Below are 21,589 nucleotides of genomic sequence, written 5' to 3' on the forward strand. Positions count from 1 at the left end.
AGTAATGAAAAATAATACTATCATCTCTCACTTAGAGCACTGAAATCTCCTCATTGGTTTCCCTGAATCTATTCTTTCCCCCTCCAATTCAGTCTTCAAAAAGCAGCCAGAGTAATACTTCCAAGCATAAATTTTATTCTCTCACTACAGTGACTAAGCCACTATAATGGCTTTTCATTGGTAACAGGAAGAGAGGAGACTACTTAGTACATACTAGAAGGCCCTACATGGTCCTGTCCTTACTTGCCTAGTCTACACCTGCAACTTTTACTACTCCTCCAGATATACCAATCTTCTTTTGCAAACCCTCTAATATGCTATGCTTTCCCTATCACCCCACCTCAGGGCCTTTGCAGACGTTGTAATTTCTTCCTGGAAGTCATTCTGTGCCTAGTTAACTACTACTCATTCTTCTGATCTCAGCTGAATTAGCAATCTGTCAGGGAAACCTTTCTTGCCCTCCTTCTCTCCTCAAAGAAGGCCCCTTTCCTGTTAGATGCTCTCACAGCATTCTGCACCTGCCCCTCTTAGCACTTCTCCCAGCTTGTAATTAATTCTCCAGCTGCATAATAATGTGATTAATGAGTCTTCCCTTTTAATTTTTTTAAATTTCTTCCTTCCTTCCTTCCTTTATTTCTTTTTGGCTGTATTGGGTCTTCGTTGCTATGCATGGGCTTTTTCTAGTTGCGGCGAGCGGGGTTACTCTTGGTTGTGGTGTGCGGGTTTCTCATTGTGGTGGCTTCTCTTGTTGCGGAACATGGGTTCTAGGCATGCAGGCTTCAGTAGTTACGGCATGCAGGCTCAGCAGTTGTGGCTCGCAGGCTCTAGAGTGCAGGCTCAGTAGTTGTGGCGCATGGGCTTAGTTGCTCTGCTGTATGTGGGATCTTCCTGCACCAGGGCTCGAACCCATGTCCCCTGCATTGGCAGGTGGATTCTTAACCACTGCGCCACCAGGGAAGTCCTGAGTCTCTCCTCTTTAAATAATAAACTCTGTAAATACAGGGAACACTACTGTTCAGTTCAACATTTTATCCTTTATGCATAGGCAGTGGTCTGGCTCTCAGTGATGCGTGGTAAATTCCTTATTGGTTGAATGAATGCATGAGTTAATTGCCAAAAGGGAAGCAGATTTGTATACTGGCTTTGAGAGGCCTGTAGAAGATTCAAAGGAAGATGCTTAGCATGTGGTTGACAGGCAGGTCTCTGTGGTTGAAAAAGCACTCATCGTAGAATCAAACTGTCAGGGTTTAAAACCCAGCTTAGTCATTTACTATCTGTGTAACCATAAGCAAATTTTGTTACATGGCTAAACTTTAGTTTCCTCCTCTGTAAAATGAAGATGATAATAGCATCTATCTCACTGGTGGTGGTTGTAAGAGTTAATGAAATCACGAGCATACACTAGTTAACCCAGTACCTTGCACATAGTAGGGACACATGAATATTGTCATTGTTGTTATCATTCTGGATGTCTAAACTACAAGGAAATGTTGGGACTAACTACAGTTTTCAAATCATTCAGGATGGCTGAAGTGACGAGAGTGGTTGAGATTGCCTAGAGAGAGAATACAGAGAGGAAAAAAGGCCAAAAGAGAGAATACCAAAAGGTTCAGAGGGAAAGAAAACAATCTACAAGGGGTTAATCAGAGAATCAGAAAAAAGGCAACGAAAGTTTGGCGTGAAAGAAGACAAGAGATCTGATTCTTTCCTATTTGTTATTACTTTAAAATAAATCCATGCTTTGGCAGCTAGACCTTAAAATGATTGGGAGGCAACGTCACCATAAACAAAGTACTTACTGAGTTCTCTAGAAACTATGTACTTTGGCTTAAGAACATCCTTACCATTTAGAAACCAGGAAGTCAATGTTCTTCCTCATTATTATATTGAAGAGTATCTTCCTTGGTCCTTAGTTGATCTAAAAGACTGGGATGAAACAACACATTGACGGAAGAGGGAAATGGCTTAAAGAGTTTTCCAGCAAGCAGTGCACAGACCTACATGAACACCAGGGTCCTCTGTGTACCAAAGAATTTGCTGCAGACCAAATGACTGAGTATATGTCATTTTTTAATGATTGAAAAAACAGCAGCCTGCTGACATGTTTCATATCTAATTCAATTAGATTGAGTGGATTTTCACTCCTAACTACTCTCTATTACCTCTGACATTTCCAGAGTAAATGGAAAAATAGAAATTGCACACTTTGTTTATGGTATTGTCTACTTTTTCTTCAGGAAAATAAATGACTGTTCAAAAAGATTTTATGAGAAATTCATCTTCAAGGGCTGCTACTCTACCAAGTGACTGTGCCCTGTTGTAACCACAGCATAAAGGGGATGATCTGGCAATCAGGAACACACACACACACACACCACACACACACAAACACACACACACACACCACACACAAACACACACACACACACAATGACTCCTCACAGTGCTTGCTTCCAGGTGGTAAACAAAATAATCAAGTCTCAGAATCAGAAAACACTTTTAGCTAGATTTTAAAATGGCACTTGGGTTATGTTATGGCCTTTTCTACAAATAAATAAAAGCTCTTATAATTTTACATATGTGGATATGACAAGAGCAAAACCAGAGTGGTTCCAATTATCTTACCAGATTGAAAGTGCTGAATCAGAGTTCCAAAGTGAGCCCAGCCATCTATCCCCCGTGAATGATTCAGAGAACTATGGCTATATATTATTCTGATCCACCTCTGGTTCAAAATTTACGGTTGCTATGCAGGACTTCTATGGACTGTGGACTGTTCTCTTGACTAGCTATTTCCGGAATTTGTATCTTTGTATATGCAAATTCCAGAAAGAATGTAAGCAATGAGATGACAGGTTTGCCTCCATTCATGAAAACTTCCAGTTTCATTAAAGAAACCACATCAACAAATATAGTCTGTGTGGGATAAGACACAAAGATCGTGCTCTGTCACTATTCACTGTACTAATTTAGAGAATTTACCACTGACAGGAACATCTACACAGCGTCATCAGTCTAATGACATTATACCCAGTGGGAAAGACTCTCCTTTTTGAGCTGGCTTGTATTTTATAGAGTTATTGTAAGAGTCACAGTCGCTCTAGAATATATTTTGAAGTCATAGTGACCAGAAATACTGGCTTTGATTTGGAAGTTGCAAATATTATTTCTCTGGGTTCTCACGTACCTCAGTCAGAGGTAGTCTTACTACTGGAACCAGTTTTACCCATTATAGTCGCACATGGAACCCAGAACAGGAATGGTGGGTAGGGAAAGAAAAACAATAATTATGAGTGCCAAATACCATACTTGAGCAGTCAGCAAGCTTGCCAATTATATTGTGGCCAATGGCTTTAAAACCATCATCATCACCCTCTGAATGATAGATGGCAAAGTAGAAATTTATCTCCAGTGTTACAACAGCCCATTTGGGCTTATCCAGTGCATATCACTTTCCACATAGGAAACACATTCTGGGAAGCAGTAAGTGAATTCAGAGAGGACAGAAAATGGGGGGGGGGGGGAGGCGGGGCGGGGAAGCAGTTCATATTGGAACTTGCTTATCTTTATACAGTCAACAAATGTGAGAACCTGCTACAGACAAGGTGCAGAAGGCAGTACTGAGGACATGGTCTCTGCCTTCCAGAATCCTAGAATCTAGGCTAGTTAAATTCACGGAGCTACACTCTCCTCATAAATCTACGTTCTGCATGATCTCTTATTTCACTAGCTTTTGTCCCTGTGCGGTTTCCTGGAACTATAATTTGAGGACCAATTTATTCCTTTTCAGTAGATTTCTGCTCTCTTCCTTTGAATTCTCAGCAATAATAATCTGATTAGCAAGAAGGCCAGGACCAAATATTAATGAGATAATTATGATGCTTTCTTACACCAGGCAACCAGGGACTTCTGGCAAGGACCAGTAGGATGGAAAGCAAGAGGACGAGGATAAAATGCTGGTTTCCAGAAATGACTTAGGCTCTCTGATATCCTCACTGAAGAAGCAAAATCTAATAATAAACATCAAAAAGACAAGAGCATACACCAGTGAGGGGGAAAACAGTGAGTAGAAGGCTCTGAGAAGAAAAAGTACTTATTGAAAGTTCACCTGTAGCATGGGGACCTAGCTTATGGAACTTCTCTGCACATACTCTTGTAAATATTTCTCCTGAAACTAAAGTATGTTTTCTAAAATATTTTTTTTCTTATGGGCATGTAACGAAGTCACAAATTTTAAGTCACGCTACCATTTAGATATAAATAGAAAATTTAATTTCTTAATTTCTCTTTAGACAATGCCTTTCTCTTGAGCCCCATATCTTGGCTAGCAAAAAAAGAGACAAAATATCTGAGCTAATTTAATACTTAATTAAATCCAATAATTTACACATCTTTCCCTAAAACAGTGAGTGGATGCTGGTGAAAGAAGTGTGTGGCTTACACTTCTTTTGGTGTGAGTCCTCAGGGAATGTTCTGGCACCCACTGGTACCCAAGAAAATACCACTTATTCTCTTAGTCAGTAGGCAGTGCTAAAGTCAGCACCTGGCTATTCAAGGTCTACTTTTTGCCTAGAGAAATTGCTCCCAAGGAGCATCTGCAGTTTCCTCTCTTTCTGATTCAACTCTAAGCTTTACAGACCCAAATAGATCCCTTCCTCATTCCTCAAGGTCCTAAGACCTTGCAGGTCACCTCCAACTTTGGCTATGGGATCACCTCATCCCACTATCATCGCCCTGTATGTTTTATTAGTCCATCCTTTGACAAAGGTTTTACTGACAACTCCCCATACAGTTAGTCAAAAAAACTTTTTTAAAAATACGTAACACAACAGACAGTATCTGTATGCTAGACATCAATATAACAGGAGTCCCTTCTCATAACTGTGAAAACAAAGCAAAACCTAAAAACTTAGTTTTGGTGGTGGACAGGACCTCTGGTTCCCCAACAAATGAACTAAAATATCCCAGCAGAGAATTAAAACCAAGGTGTAAGACAGGGAAGGGATGAGATTTTAAAATAACTGCTTTTGTGACACCCCAAAAAAATGGAACTGGAAAAAACAGGTTTGGGCTAGGCAGTGTCTCTGACTGTAACTATTACTCTATGTTCTTCCTCTAGTTTGCCCAGTGTCCTTAGTGCTGATTGGAAGTACTGCTGTGAGAGGTTGCAGGGCAGGAATACATATAAGGCAGCATGTTTGTTCTTCATTTCCCCCTCCCCCATGGACCCACTCACTGGCAGGTAGATCACCCCTACAGCCTGCTTCTGTTTCAAGTAGGAGACCACATTCCTGAGATAGGCCTTGCTCCATCATGGGCATCTCCTCACCGCCAGGCCCACTGGGGTCACCTGGTAACTAGGAGCATCACATGGCCATTGGAGTTCCCCTGCTTGATGTATTGCATGACTTGGTCGAGCCTGAATTGATCCAGTTGAAGGGACTGGACAATCTTCAGCTGGGTCAGCTTACTCTCATGAGTATGATCTCTCAGGAAATCACTAATAACCCCCAATCTTCCTCTAGGATGTGCACTGATTCAGGAAGCAGCTTTTTTTTTAACACAAGAAGCCCACTTCTACCCTATCGTGGCACCTAGCTCTCAATTCACTGTCCATGACATGCAACAACCAAAGAAGGTTCAGGGGAGTTTTCTAGACCCAATGGCACTCTATTCTCCTCACTCAGCTAGAATGGTCTCCACCATGCATACAGTGGTCTGCTCTCAACGCCCCAGGCTGGGGAAACTAACTCAACATGGGGAGCATAAGAGAAGACCACCTGAGCTTAGTTTTAAAAGATAAGGATGAGTTAGGCAAAATCGGATGGCAATGGAGAAAACCGTACCAGGTGAAGATGAAGATTAGTAAAAGAGCAAGGAAGCACACATAAGACATTTTCAAGGGAGCTGCGGACGGTTCAGTAGGAATAGGTAACAGAAGTAGATATGAGAATGTCAAACTATAGCTGGGCATGTAAGCAAAGCCTGGGTCATTGAGAGTACTGTCTGGCAGGCTTCAAATTTAAGACCTGAAGGAGGTATTGAAAGACTATAAGCAGAAGACAAAAAATTGGGATTTTAGAAAGATCACTCTAGAACCATATGAAAACATAATTGGAGGTGATTTAGAAGACTGTTATAATAAACTCATAAACAAATACAGCGGCAAAAAGATAGAATAGGGAGAGAAGAGAGGGTCAGCCTCATCCACCAGAACACAGGCACTAGTCCGCTCCACCAAGAAGCCTACACAACCCACTGAACCAACTTTAGCCACTGGGGACAGACACCAAAAACAACGGGAACTACGAAAGTGCAGCCTGCAAAAAGGAGACCCCAAACACAGTAAGATAAGCAAAATGAGAAGACAGAAAAACACACAGCAGATGAAGGAGCAAGATAAAAACCCACCAGACCTAACAAATGAAGAGGAAACAGGCATCTACCTGAAAAAGAATTCAGAATAATGATAGGAGAGATGATCCAAAATCTTGGAAATAGAATAGAAAAAATACAAGAAACATTTAACAAGGACCTAGAAGAACTAAAGATGAAACAAGCAATGATGAACAACACAATAAATGAAATTAAAAATACTCTAGATGGGATCAACAGCAGAATAACTGAGGCAGAAGAACGGATAAGTGACCTGGAAGATAAAATAGTGGAAATAACTACTGCAGAGCAGAATAAAGAAAAAAGAATGAAAAGAACTGAGGACAGTTTCAGAGACCTCTGGGACAACATTAAACGCACCAACATTCAAATTATAAGGGTCCCAGAAGAAGAAGAGAAAAAGAAAGAGACTGAGAAAATATTTGAAGGATTATAGTTGAAAACTTCCTTAATATGGGAAAGGAAATATTTAATGAAGTCCAGGAAGCACAGAGAGTCCCATACAGGATACATCCAAGGAAAAACATGCCAAGACACATATTAATCAAACTCTCAAAAATTAAATACAAAGAAATATATTAAAAGCAGCAAGGGAAAAACAACAAATAACACACAAGGGAATCCCCATAGGGTTAACAGCTCATCTTTCAGCAGAAACTCTGCAAGCCAGAAGGGACTGGCCAGACATATTTAAACTGATGAAGGAGAAAAACCTACAACCAAGATTACTCTACCCAGCAAGGATCTCATTCAGATTTGATGGAGAAATTAAAACCTTTACAGACAAGCAAAAGCTGACAGAGTTCAGCACCACCAAACCAGCTTTAAAACAAATGCTAAAAGATCTTCTCCAGGCAAGAAACACAAGAGAAGGAAAAGACGTACAATAACAAACCCAAAACAATTAAGAAAATGGGAATAGGAACATACATATCAATAACTACCTTAAATGTAAATGGATTAAATGCTCCCACCAAAAGACACAGACTGGCTGAATGGATACAAAAACAAGACCCATATATATGCTGTCTACAAGAGACCCACTTCAGACCTAGAGACACATACAGACTGAAAGTGAGGGGATAGAAAAAGATATTCCATGCAAATGGAAACCAAAAGAAAGCTGGAGTAGCAATTCTCATATCAGACAAAATAGACTTTAAAATAAAGACTATTAGAAGAGACAAAGAAGCACACTACATAATGATCAAGGGATCCATCCAAGAAGAAGATATAACAATTGTAAATATTTATGCACCCAACATAGGAGCACCTCAATACATAAGGCAAATACTAACAGCCATAAAAAGGGGAAATCGACAGTAACACATTCATAGTAGGGAACTTTAACACCCCACTTTCACCAATGGACAGATCATCCAAACACTCCCATTTACCACTGCAACAAAAAGAATAAAATATCTAGGAATAAACCTACCTAAGGAGACAAAGACCTGTATGCAGAAAATTATAAGACACTGATGAAAGAAAATAAGATGATACCAACAGATGGAGAGATATACCATGTTCCTGGACTGGAAGAATCAACATTGTGAAAATGACTCTACTACCCAAAGCAATCTACAGATACAATGCAATCCCTATCAAACTACCACTGGCATTTTTCAGAGAACTACAACAAAAAATTTCACAATTTGTATGGAAACATCAAAGACCCCGAATAGACAAAGCAATCTTGGGAACGAAAAATGGAGCTGGAGGAATTAGGCTCCCTGACTTCAGACTATACTACAAAGCTACAGTAATCAACACAGTATAGTACTGGCACAAAAACAGAAATATAGATCAATGGAACAGGATAGAAAGCCCAGAGATAAACCCACACACATATGGTCACCTTATCTTTGATAAAGGAGGCAGGAATGTACAGTGGAGAAAGGACAGCCTCTTCAGTAAGTGGTGCTGGGAAAACTGGACAGGTACATGTAAAAGAATGAGATTAGATCACTCCTTAACACCGTACACAAAAATAAGCTCAAAATGGATTAAAGACCTAAATGTAAGGCCATACACTATCAAACTCTTAGAGGCAGAACACTCTGTGACATAAATCACAGCAAGATCCTTTTTGACCCACCTCCTAGAGAAATGGAAATAAAAACAACAATAAACAAATGGGACCTAATGAAACTTCAAAGCTTTTGCACAGCAAAGGAAACCATAAACAAGACGAAAAGACAACCCTCAGAATGGGAGGAAATATTTGCAAAAGAAGCAACTGACAAAGGATTAATCTCCAAAATTTACAAGCAGCTCATCCAGCTCAGTAACAAAAAAAAAAAAACAACCCAATCCATAAATGGGCAGAAGACCTAAATAGACATTTCTCCAAAGAAGATATACAGACTGCCAACAAATACATGAAAGAATGCTCAACATCATTAATCATTAGAGAATTGCAAATCACAACTACAATGAGCTATCATCTCACACCAGTCAGAATGGCCATCATGAAAAATTCTAGAAACAATAAATGCAGGAGAGGGTGTGGAGAAAAGGGAACACTCTTGAACTGTTGGTGGGAATGTGAATTGGTACAACCACTATGGAGAACAGTATGGAGGTTCCTTAAAAAACTACAAAAAGAACTACGATATGACCCAGCAATCCCACTACTGGGCATATACCCTGAGAAAACCATAATTCAAAATGAGTCATGTACCAAAATGTTCATTGCAGGCTCTATTTACAATAGCCCAGAGATGGAAACAACCTAAGTGTCCATCATCGGATGAATGGATAAGGAAGATGTGGCACATATATACAATGGTATACTACTCAGCCATAAAAAGAAACGAAATTGAGCTATTTGTAATGAGGTGGATGGACCTAGAGTCTGTCATGCAGAGTGAAGTAAGTCAGAAAGAGAAAGACAAATACCATATTCTAACACATATATATGGAATTTAAGAAAAAAAATGTCATGAAGAACCTAGGGGTAAGACAGGAATAAAGACACACACCTACTAGAGAATGGACTTGAGGATATGGGGAGGGGGAAGGGTAAGCTGTGACAAAGTGAGGAGTGGCATGGACATATATATACTACCAAACGTAAAAAAGATAGCTAGTGGGAAGCAGCCGCATAGCACAGGGAGATCAACTCAGTGCTTTGTGACCACCTAGAGGGGTGGAATAGGGAGGGTGGGAGAGAGGGAGACGCAAGAGGGAAGAGATATGGGAACATATGTATATGTAAAACTGATTCACTTTGTTATAAAGCAGAAGCTAACACACGATTGTAAAGCAATTATACTCCAATAAAGATGCTAAAAAAAAAAAACGATTGAATGGGGAGACAGATTTGAAAATTGTTAATGTGGCAGAATGAAGGTCTTGGTACCTAAAGGGTTATATGCAAGTAGTGGGGAGAAAAAATGTCTTGAGGGAGAATATACAAGAAGATGAGCAGTTTTGGGAGAAGAAGAGGATTATTATTCCCAATGTGTTATTAATTTATTAAATATGATCAGAACCTGAGTAAAACCAGCCTCAATGAGACAGAACGATAGGAAGGAAAGGAAGAAGAGAGAAAACACATTCAAAGGGATCCAAAACAGGATAATGTGTTTCAAGAGACCCTTGAATCCTCAATTTTACACTCTCATTTATTATGCATACCCACCAAATCCTATTGATCTCCTAATGAGAAGCTTCGAATGCTTTTTTTTTTGTTTTGTTTTGTTTTGGCGGTACACGGGCCTCTCACTGCTGTGGCCTTTCCCTTTGCAGAGCACAGGCTCCGGACCGCAGGCTCAGCGGCCATAGCTCACGGGCCCAGCTGCTCCGTGGCACGTGGGATCTTCCCGGACCAGGGCACGAACCCGTGTCCCCTACATCGGCAGGCGTACCCTCAACCACTGCACCACCAGGGAAGCCCGCTTCGAATGCTTTTTACTCCTCTACATTTCAACTGAGCATTTTATTCATATCAATTAATATTAGAAGGGAATAAGTCTTATTCTGTACCCAAAGAAGCCACATAACAGCAAAATATCTTGAGCATATCACTCAGTCTCTACCCCAAGCTTCCATAAATGTCTTTACACAATCGACCTTTAAAGAGTTTGACTTTCACCGAGAGCCAATTTTATGATGGAATACGTGTGAATTTTTAGTTAAAAAGAATCGTATTTAGTGCATAATTTTGTCTTTTAATATATTTAAAGACTTTAAGTCAGCGTATAGGTTGAGGTTCATAATTTTGTTCAAAGCTTTCTGTATAAAGACCACATGATACTTTCACCTCAGATCAAAGTGACAGGAAAAAATTTCTTTTAATATGCTAATATACGGTATGCCCTATTGTCAGACAATGAGAACTACAACATCATCTGATTTCCCTCTTGCTGGGCTACTAAGAACCTGAGTATAAATAATACTATTCTCAATCTGAGCTTTGTTTTATTTTTGCTTCTCTTCTTCATGCCCCTGGCTCCCCAAATTTACTGTTTAAAATTTGACTTTTGTTCCATGTTACAGGTCTCATCCATCTGTACCATATTCTTATGATGAGCAAACTTACACCCTTTTAAGAACTCCCACTCCTGTTCTACTAGGGATCCTATAATCCTGCTTATCACTGAGGGCTTCCGAGAGTTTTCAAGCTATATAAATATTTTGGTGCGATCGTTTTGTCCCTTCAAAAGCAACATGACATCTCCAGCTGCTGGGAAATGGTGCTTTTCCCTATCATTGCAGTCAATGTGTCAAGGCATACCTCCTTAATGGAGGCTTTGGCAAGCATGATATTAGGGTTATTATTAGATAAAAGTAAACCGAATAGTTTGTTTTCTGTGCTGCACATACAAATCGATGGTCTAAATCAAACACTGCAGTTTGTAATGTGGCAGAAATATTTACATGGTAAGAAAGCACTAATCAGTGTACAGCATTAAGAAAATGTACGTTTTACAAATTCCAGAAGCCAAGATATTTTACAGACCACAAGAAAAGGAAGAACAAAGAAAACCCAAAGAAAGTACATAAACCCATGCTAGGAAATGGACTCTATCCTCAAAGAGTTTGGTTCAGTTTAGCATCTTCTGGTTGCAAGGAAAAGGAGATTCACTTTAGTTATCCAAGAAACAAAGTGATGTTGGTGATAGTGAGGCAGTGCTGTATGAACATAAGTGCACAGGAATCTAGGAAAAGTCAAACAACTAGAGTGGGATCCATAGTAGAGCCCAGGCTGCAGAACCTCCACCTACAGTCTGGACACCAAGTCTGTAAAAATAACCAAATACATAATAAATGGTTTATTGGTATTCCATTTCAATGCATGATGAAATAATATTGTCAGTTTTCAGACTTTATGCCTACCTTGAAGTAATATGTCACTAATATCTCCGCTTGCCCTTCTCTATCCTATCACCAATTTCTCGATTCTTTTTTTTTCACCTTCATATATTTTCTTATGTTTCTCCTTTAACAATCTATTTTCTTCTAACTCCAGCTTGACCTTGACTTATGATTTCAACCACATAGCTTAATTCTCTATATATGTCCTTTGATATGCCTTCCACTTCTCTCTGCATTTCCTAATTTGGTCCAAACAAGACAAAGTCAGATTGGCCTATATATCTTTTTACACCAGGCCACAAAATAGGTCATTGGCCAGTCTCTGAATTTGGGTAAGGAAGACTATGTGGTTACCTGGTACTCCTAGACCTGCCTTACTAGCTATGAGCAAAGAAGTTTCAGTTAAGAAGGACCAAAGGAATGGCACAAAGACTGGTGGATTGAATATGCAGCCCTATAATTCACCCATGTGATGAGAAAGTAACAGAATTCTACCACCTTGCTCCTTCCAAAAAAATTATTTTTTCATCTTGAGTTTTTGGCAGATTTTCCTGGTACTCAACATGAACTTCCAGAATGTATACATGTAGCCTAATCAAAATAATCAATGAAAAAATAATAATAATCAATGAATTAAGGCATGTGTCTCTAATGAAAACGAGCTGCTCCTTTTATTTTAACAAATATCATGCATTCCAAAGATAAATGCAAGTGAATTTCTGATTATTGGGTGTTGTTCTTTAGCCTCATCACCCTCCCTTTGAATGCCATAGTTTCCTGCTGCAACCGATCACCTCTATGGGCATTACTGCTCAAAACCTAATGCAGTCACTGCAACTAACTCAATCTGCGTGTCTTGCATCTTGAAGGTTTCAAGTACTTTTGAAACAAAATAGTCGTTTCAAAATACAAAAGACATTAAAGCTATACGTACTTAATAAATGTGTATTAATAGAATATATATAATTATAACTGGACTTAAAGCTCATTGAAATAAAGGATTATCTCTCTTGTTCATTTCTCTGCCCCAGACACTGGTACAATTTCTGACATGTAGTATGTGCTCAATATATTTTTCAAAGTAAATAATCATTCAATAAATAAATGAACACCACACCTACTTGCCCACAACTTCCAAACAATGGAAGAACAGAGATTAGAATCAAGTGAGGACCATTTTTTGAATAGCATCAATAAGTGTCTCTAGGTCCCATAGAATCACTGAGTAGACAATTAAACTAGAAATGAAACAGGTTTAGAATCAGGTCTCCTAATTTAAAATGAGTTTTTAGAGAAAGGCAGAAGTACAATAAAAATACTACAGAGACTCTATCTAATAGGGAAAAAAAAGTGCTTAATTATTCTTAGCCTAGATGGATGGATGGATGGATGGATAGATGGATATAGATAGATAGATGATAGATAGATAGATAGACAGATCTATGTATATCTTTATTCCTGAAAGTAGCTTCCACTAGACAAAGTTTGATGTTTACTGTTTGGTGCTCTCAGATACAGAGTCTCAGATAAAGAGACAGGATTCCTTGCCTCTTTCTGAGAAGGTAAGATGCTTAAACACACCCGTGAAACCCCTCATAACCCAGGGCACCACCCATCCTCCAGCAGAGGAGTTAGATTCCCTTTGCCATCTTGGAGCTGAGCTTGTATGGTCCTTGCTCTCGTCTCACTTGACAACAGTCATTCGATTTCTAAATTCATCTTAATTCTCTAAACAGGAAGAACAAAGGGCAGAAGTCCCAAAGAATGTTATGTGTGACTCATTTTTCGACTTTGTGTGAATAGTTTGGCAGCACTTGATCAGGACAAAGGCATGATTTTGCTATTAAGGAGGAATATGTACATTCGTTTTTCTCCCTTACAGTTATGCACCCAAATGAGAGACTTACTGCTGTGAACAACGCTGTCACCTTCCTCACAGTGCTGGTTGTCATTAATTAAAATCATAGAAAGGGGCTAATTCACTGAAGTGAATCACTCACGTAATGGCCAAATTTCTAGAAGCTTGTGCCCTGGGGGCAACGAACTGGATTTTTTCTGCTTCTGGTTTGGACAGCTGTGAAGCCAGCTCAGTTGGTAAGGGTTGCAGAAATTCTTTACTGTCTTTAAATTAAAATGCAATATACCTATTGAATACTTGAACCATGGTTCTGAAGCCAAATGAGAAACAATAATGTAATAATAGCTCAGTGTTTATGGAATTAATGTTTGGATTCCTCCCCTCCCCCCCCCAAAAAAATTCATATGTTAAAGTCCTAACCCCTTTGGGAGGTAATTAGGTTTGATGAGGTCATGAAAATGGTGCACTCATGATGGAACTAGTGCCCTTATAAGAAGAGGAAGAGACACTAGAGCTCTCTTTCCCTCAGTGCGAGGACACAGACTAGGGCATGTGAGCACACAGAGAAACAGTGGCCATCTGCAAGCCAGGAGGAGAACTCTCACCGAGAACTGAATCTTCCAGCACCTTGATCTTGGACTTCCCAGCACCCGCAGTTGTGAGAAATAAACATTTATTGTTTAAGCCACCCAGTCTATCGTATCTTCTTATAGCAGCCCAAGCAGACTAAGACATGCAGGTAAGACAATTACAATTAGACTAGTTACAAAACTGACACAAACAGCGTTCTAAATTTCTACCTAAAAATTTACTTGAAAACTCCAGTCAAGATGCATTAACTTCAGAGTTTGATATACCCTTCTCCTTCAAAAAAATAATTGAAAAATCTAAAAGGAGAAAATCCAAAATATATAACTGGGCTTCAAAACAAAATAAATATTGTTATGGACTAGAATAGGAACAGAAATGCAAAGCAAAGAATATGGCTAAATCCCAGAATCTGCAAGGTTTGTAGCCTAGAAACAGGCATGGCAGTTAAGATTCCAGTGAGCGAGAGGAAGAAGAATTTAAAATCCCACAGCAGATGTGGGCTAGGATTCAGGCTCACTGCCTGAAGCCAGGAGCTGCCATGGAAGTACTGCCCTCTGCCCACCCTCCCCTCTTCACTGCTCATAGAAGGAAGATGAGAAAACTGCTTTCATCCAGGGCCCAAGACTTTATAAACCGTAGGCTCCATCAGGCTGCTTGACAAAGCATAACCCAAAGCTCAGGAACCGGCTCCCAGCCTGGATCTACACTGTACCAAACATCACAGCAAAGCAGGAGCCCCAACCTATCAAAACACCTGATTCTAGACTGGAGGCTCAGAGGGCCAGATGGAGAGGGCAGAGAAAACCACCGTTCAAGGAGGAGGTGAGCACAAAAGAGAAAAGAGAGAAGATAAAATCATCCCACTCAAAAAACTAACCTGCATGCCACAGGACGTAACCTACTGCTAAGAAAGGCAGTCAACAAAATCTACAATGGGAAAAACAACCCCATTTAGGTAATGAATAATCAGAGAATGTTCCACCTAAGATTTATAAAAAGTATTTTGAATGTTCATAGCAATAAAGAAAGGGAGAACATTTGTTTAAAGAGAATTATAAATTATCATAGAAAAACAGGAAAATAAAATAATAGATATACATTAAAAATGGGATATTTTTTAAATAATGAAAAATAACAACAAAACCCTAAATGAACTCACAATTTGATGAAGAAGGAATTAATAAGTAAAAATGTTGTTCTAAGGAATTTCTCATACGCAGCGCAGAGGGACAAGGATAAAAATTTTGAAAGAGCAGCTAGGACACAAAGAGGATAGACTAAGAGACCCCAGCATATGCCTAAAAGGGCAGTGAGAACAATAACCAAGAGATATGGCATCTAAAATCCAGATGACATGTAGGCGGTCATTAAGGTCTGATGGGATGAGGACAGGTGGATTTAAGAGGGAGGTGCCAGGCTCGACTTCACTGTTGGTTCACAGCAGAGATTGCAATGCCATCAGGCAGGCAGCAGCCCCTGGGCAGCTCAAGGGATTGGGGGTAGTTTTGAAGAAGCACCAGTTTCCTAAAGATTTCTAGAAACCAAGAACAGCCCAACCTCCTTAGGGAGGTGTCAAGGGTCCCCTCAGGCCGAAGCAGGCAAAGGTTACGGTCACATCCAGTTGGTAAGTAAAAGGAGATTACTGAGAGGTTGCCCCCTCGCTTCTCAGTAGTTTCAGGGCAGACGGAGCACGTCTCGGAATGCGCAGCTAACAGCTGGTACAGGTGCAGGAATCCCTAATACACAGCGATGATTGGAAAGCTAGAAACAAAGCAGGGACTGACAAAAGAACATTTCTAAAAACATAAAAAATAGAAGAAATGGAAATAGAAGAAAATCACAAGAACAGTGAAGGAAAAGTAATGAATGCCACTCAGAGCACTTCCCAACTTTCCATGTCACTCAGAATGAAATATCAAAGTCCTTAAAATGACGTTCAAAGCTCTACAAACTCCCCACCCAATCTCACCTGCCACCTTCCCGATCTCACCTCCTCCCGATTTTCCTTTTTCTTTTATTTTCTGATTTTCATTTTGCTGTTTTCTAACCACATTATCGTCGCTGCTCTTCTTTGGACTTCCCAGCCATGTTTCCAGCATCAGAACTTCTGCACTTGCTGTCCCCTCCGTTGGGAGATCTCCTCCTCCAGAATGCCACTTGGCCTTCCCCCTCACCTCCTTCAATTCTTCGCTCACATGTCGCCTTCCTCAGGAGGATCTTCCCTGACCACCTGTTTCAGCTTGCCTCCACCCCTGCCCTCCCTGTCCTTCTTCCCTGCCTTAGAGTGCCCCTCAGTACTCAGCACTACCTCATGTCCTACATGCTTTATGCATTTACTGTGTCCGTCTTCCCCTGCTAGGCTGTAACTTTTTGAGGACAGTGGTGTTTATGTCTTGTAATTCAGTGCTGGCCTGACACACTGTAAGCACTCAGTAATGATTTGTTGATAGAATCAATAAATGATCCCGGGCATATGGGAAGCACTCAATAAAGGCCAAGTGTTGTATTTAAGCACAGCCATTCAACTACCAATAACTCGCTACTTAGTCTGCTAATCACTCTGCTCCAGGAGGGTCAGTCACATCATCAACATAATAATGATAACTGTCTATGATGTGCCAAGTTCCCTTTTGACATTTTATATTTCTTGTATCACTTTAACATTAATTCAAAAGGGGGTAAATTATTATTCCCATCTTATTGTGAGTATGAGACTGAGGGACAACAAAGTTAACTGATTTCCCCACATTAAAATAACTGGAGGGTGATAGAGCTGATTTGGAAACTGAGTCTGTCTTCCTCTTAAAATCATTCTGTCCTCTCCACTGACAGATTGCTGCTCTGACCCAGGACTCTCCGTGATCACCCTCCCTCCTCCATCCACGATGCCTCTCGTTATTACAGTCATCTCCCATAGTGACTCTAGTGAACACTGGTGTCCATTCCTCCTTGCTAAGCTTGATTTACCTGGATTCTCTCTCTTCTAAAAATAACTTCATGCATCTCCAACTCCAGTGGTAAATCTTAATCAATCTAAGCCAATCAGAAATCTAAGGTGACATCACCAAAACTGGCAGAGTTGGGAAATTCAGGACTCTGTCTCTTCAAAAGCAACTAATGAACCGGCAAAAACTGTCAGAATCTAAGCCAGTCATGGCAATCCATTCTCCTTGTCAGTGATTGGCTTATGGATAGATATTTAGTACAATTTAATACAATTCCAACCAATAAGACATGAGGAGAGTGAGCTGGGGCACTTCTGGGAATAAACTCCTTACTCTTAGGTGGAGACAAGGCCGGAGGAAATGGATTCTTCTCCCTCCATACATGTTCATATTTAAGTGGGATGCCTGAACTACTGCCACTATCTGTCACTCAACCAGAAGATGAAGCTAACATGGGAAAGAGAATGGAGCCAAAAGAATCTCAGAGAAGTAAAGTTAGAGAACTTGTGTACCTAATGCTTACCTTACCCATGGAAGGGTAAGTTATGTGAAACTTTTTAAAAGGGCTTGTATGGTAGAAGCCAGGTTGAGTTCGTGTTTCATTACTTTAAGTGAAAGCATCCTGATACCACAGCACCCTCTTTCCCCTTAAGAAGTAGCTCAACATCCAAAAATAACTAAAACGGACTTGTCTTCAGTTCTACTACTTGAACATGGACAATCATTTGGGTCTCATTATTTCTAAGATTGACTTGGTTGCAGGGCTCCCACTAAAAGTAACTCAGAACTCTTTGGTTTCTTACTGAACAGTTAAAGGAGCAGCGGGAGAGCTGAGGTCAAAGACCAGGCTCTAGTTTGATAATGGAGGGCTACATAGTGAGGAACACATTGAGGTGCAAAGAACTTAAGCAATTTGGTCAAGCTCACCAGGTTAGTTGACAGGCAAGCTGAGACTACAAGCAAAGTTTCTCAACTTCTGTTAGAGGACATTATCCACACCCAGGTTAACCTAGCTATATTCATACTTGCAGGTACATTATGTAGCTGATCTAAGGCAAAAAAAAAAGGGGGGGGGCGCCTAAGATTTAATGTATTTCAATTATACCTAGGAAACGCATACTTGACATTTTGCTCACTCTGATTATTCTTCATAGTGAGGAAAGAAGTTATCATTTGAAAATATGATTCCGACAGAACTGTTGAAAGTTAGCTAAGCAAACAATTGGGGATAAACGTGCTACAGGCATGCAAATAAGGCTTCCTGTTTCTCTAGCCCCATAATAACTAAAAACAGCTCCCCTGATGGCCCACCCTCATCACTGAACACATTCGAAGTGTCTTAGATGCCTGTCATCGACCAGGTGGAGACGTGGTCCATTCCCCTTCCTCTGCCATTTGAACACATACCCTAGTAAGTTTCAATCAACTCTACTTCAGGTTCACAGTGGCAGAATTCAACTGTACTGAATTTCAGAAAGGGTTGAAATCAAGGACTTTTCACCTCTAGTCTATTTAAGTCCTCCCAAAGCACTGTACACAAGCATGGAGATCCACTACTCAGTCCTTCTAGGGATTCCCACATGGATGCTCCCTAGGTTAGTAGAGTCTATACATCCCCATCTTTCATTTTGCTACCCCCTTCCCACAATGCCTCACTCCTTTTAGCATCTTCTCCTAGCCCAAAGTCCCCCTCACTTCCCTCCCTTCAAACAGAGCTGTGTTCATCAACCTACGGGTTAGCAAGCTCCAAGTTTTCCTGTTTCTTAGAAATTTTCCTAGCTTCCTGTGCTAATTATATGAAACTTCAGGTAACTATTCTTCTACAGCTATTCTTTCTCTCATTCTGGTGTGGGATAGAGGATGGGGAAGCTTCCCATTCTAAGAGTAGACAGGAGAAGACAGAGCATTGGGAGTCATTTTGTTTCTGATATTCTTGTCTTTGGTTGCCTGAAAATAATACTAATAACAGCAGCAACAACAATAGCAATCAAAGACATCTCACACTAAGGAAGTTAATTTCCTTCTGACAGTGCTTTCCAGTACATCCTTCTCACCCCACCCCAACTCTAAGAGCATAGGTTTTAGGTCTTCTTTTGCTAAAGAGAATGCTGTCTCCTTTCAAATCAAATTACAATATCTCCTCCTATTAATTTAACCCTAAAGTGTTTTCCCCAATTCCTGGATATCTGCCACACTCCTTTTCCTCCATCCCCACAGCTGAATAAGCAAGAGACAGAAAAGTCTAAATACATGAAAAAGTGTGTATACTAAGAGTAGCAGTAGCAATTTTTTAATAATATAATTGTGGGGGACTTAGTGTTTATTCACTGGATTTTTTATTTTTTACCTAACAATATTTCTATATAATCTTGGCAATATCAGGAGAAACACTATGCTTTTAAATGAGTTGTCTCCAACCTCAAATGACACATAAGAAAAATGTAAGAACTTCTACTTATAGATCGTGGACACACACAATGTCTCATCTCCCTCAGTTCTGATCATCTTGGGTTTCTGAAAATGACAGAGAGTCATCTTTTCCTTTTCAATTCATAACTACATTCAAAATCAAGAAAAGAAACCTCAGTGGACCAGAAATCATGGGGAATCTCTGGGAGAGGGATAAGAAAAAAGAAACCATCATCAAGGCTAAGAAGTAAAGTCGGGCTAGTAGAAAAAAATAATAAATATCATGGGAAAATGGTGTTGAAATTAAAATTCAAACCTTTAAATAAAATGAATAGTAGAAAAGACACAGCTAAAGTCAAACCAGTAAGACAGAAGACTGAGCTGTTGAATTTCCATAACATATCATAAAGGGATAAAAATTGGAAGGTATGAAAAAACAGTCAAGAAATATGAAAGATAAATTCAGAACTTTTAACATCCAGCTTCTAGGAACTCTGAGAAGGAGAAACTAAAGAGATCTGTAGAGAAGGAACATTCAAAGGAAAAAAAATGTGGTTCTGGTTATTCTTAAACTTTTTTCTTTTTACTAATGAGGGGACCATTTTTAGAATTCTTATTTCATTTGTAATTCACTCACCTAATATTTATTCAGATTCAACAATGTGCCAGGTACTGTGCAAGGTAATGGGAATCTAATAATAGTAATAAATCCTCTCCCTAGAAAACGTATATATGCACAGATCACAATTTTCCACATTATTTTAGAGGTTAAGAGTTCGCTGACCCATAATCTTTCATATTTTTATTGCAGTTCACCTGTTTTGACTGGAATGACTTGGCAAAAACCACATCCCCCACTGAATTGCTGAATTGTTTAACAAAGAGTATCTTAGCAACTGACTGTTTGAAGGCATGAAATCATACAGAGACTCAGTCTATAATAAGACTGGAATTGGTAAACTCACAGTCTGAGGGTTATTTCACACTAGTTATGGAATGGTCATCTTTCATGAGGTAAACTGGAGTAATTTTCAAATTTCAAATGAAGTAAACTGAAGTCTTTGAAGAATTATGAACTACACTGAGTAATAAAAATCACTAGTTTCCTACTCAGGGTTAGTAGATTGGCTCACAGATCATCTCAGCCACAGAGAAAATCAGCAACCAAAAAAAGAGGACCATCTCCTTACAGGATATTTAGTGAAGAGAAATTTGTTGTCCACTAGGGAAATTAAAAACAAGGAGTTTGTCTGAGATAATCAGATGTAAATAAAGAGTTGTCTTTTGTATTAATTTATAGAAAATTAAATGTATTTAGAATATCACAAACTCATTTTGGGATATTTGTTGAATTTTAAGTCAGATACTGATTGACACAGAGAAGGGCTAAAGAAAAACAGGAAAGAACCACTGGAAAACAGAAGAAAATAGAAAGGACTTTGATAGGAACTGAAGATGGAAGACGAGCTTTATAAATAAGTAAACAAACTTGAGGACAAAAAGACAGGTCAGTCAAAAGACTGGATTTGCAACTGATAGAAGGAAATCACGTAACACAATGGAACATAGCATATGATATAAAAAAGAAGAAAAGCTGACTCTACTTATTAAGTAAGATATGAATGCATATGTGAAGAATTTAAATAGCTGAATGAAGTTGATGTCTGGCTACGTGTCTACCTTGCCCTGACTTCCATACCCAGTAGTCATGAACATTTTACCAGAGGTATTATTTTCACAATGTCCACTGATTGAATATGACATACCAGGTGAAAGGCATGGTGTTTTATCATCAGTTCCATAGTACGCCATGAAAGCACAGATTATAATCTCTTAATTTTAGATATCAGGACAGGTGCTCTGAAGCAACACAAAGACAGAAGTGCCAATAGAATGCCATCAGATCTATATTTTTAGTTAACAACTCATACCTCTGCAAACTCTAGCAATTATTTTTATTCATTTAGCTTTCTCTTTTCTCAGCCTTCCCTGAGTGTTTGTGGTTCTTTCTGAGCTGTTGGTAAATTTTCACAACTTGTCATATGTGGTCTGACCAAAAAACTGCAGA

General features: G+C 39.5%; 1 pseudogene; it reads right to left on the bottom strand.

Moving 5' to 3' along the window:
• Nucleotides 1-5,071: 5,071 nt before the first annotated feature.
• On the bottom strand, nt 5,072-16,266 carry LOC136120141 (putative RNA-binding protein 15B; annotated as a pseudogene).
• Nucleotides 16,267-21,589: the final 5,323 nt, after the last annotated feature.

Source organism: Phocoena phocoena, chromosome 3 (assembly GCF_963924675.1).
Source record: "Phocoena phocoena chromosome 3, mPhoPho1.1, whole genome shotgun sequence".
Classification (NCBI taxonomy): Eukaryota; Metazoa; Chordata; class Mammalia; order Artiodactyla; family Phocoenidae; genus Phocoena; species Phocoena phocoena.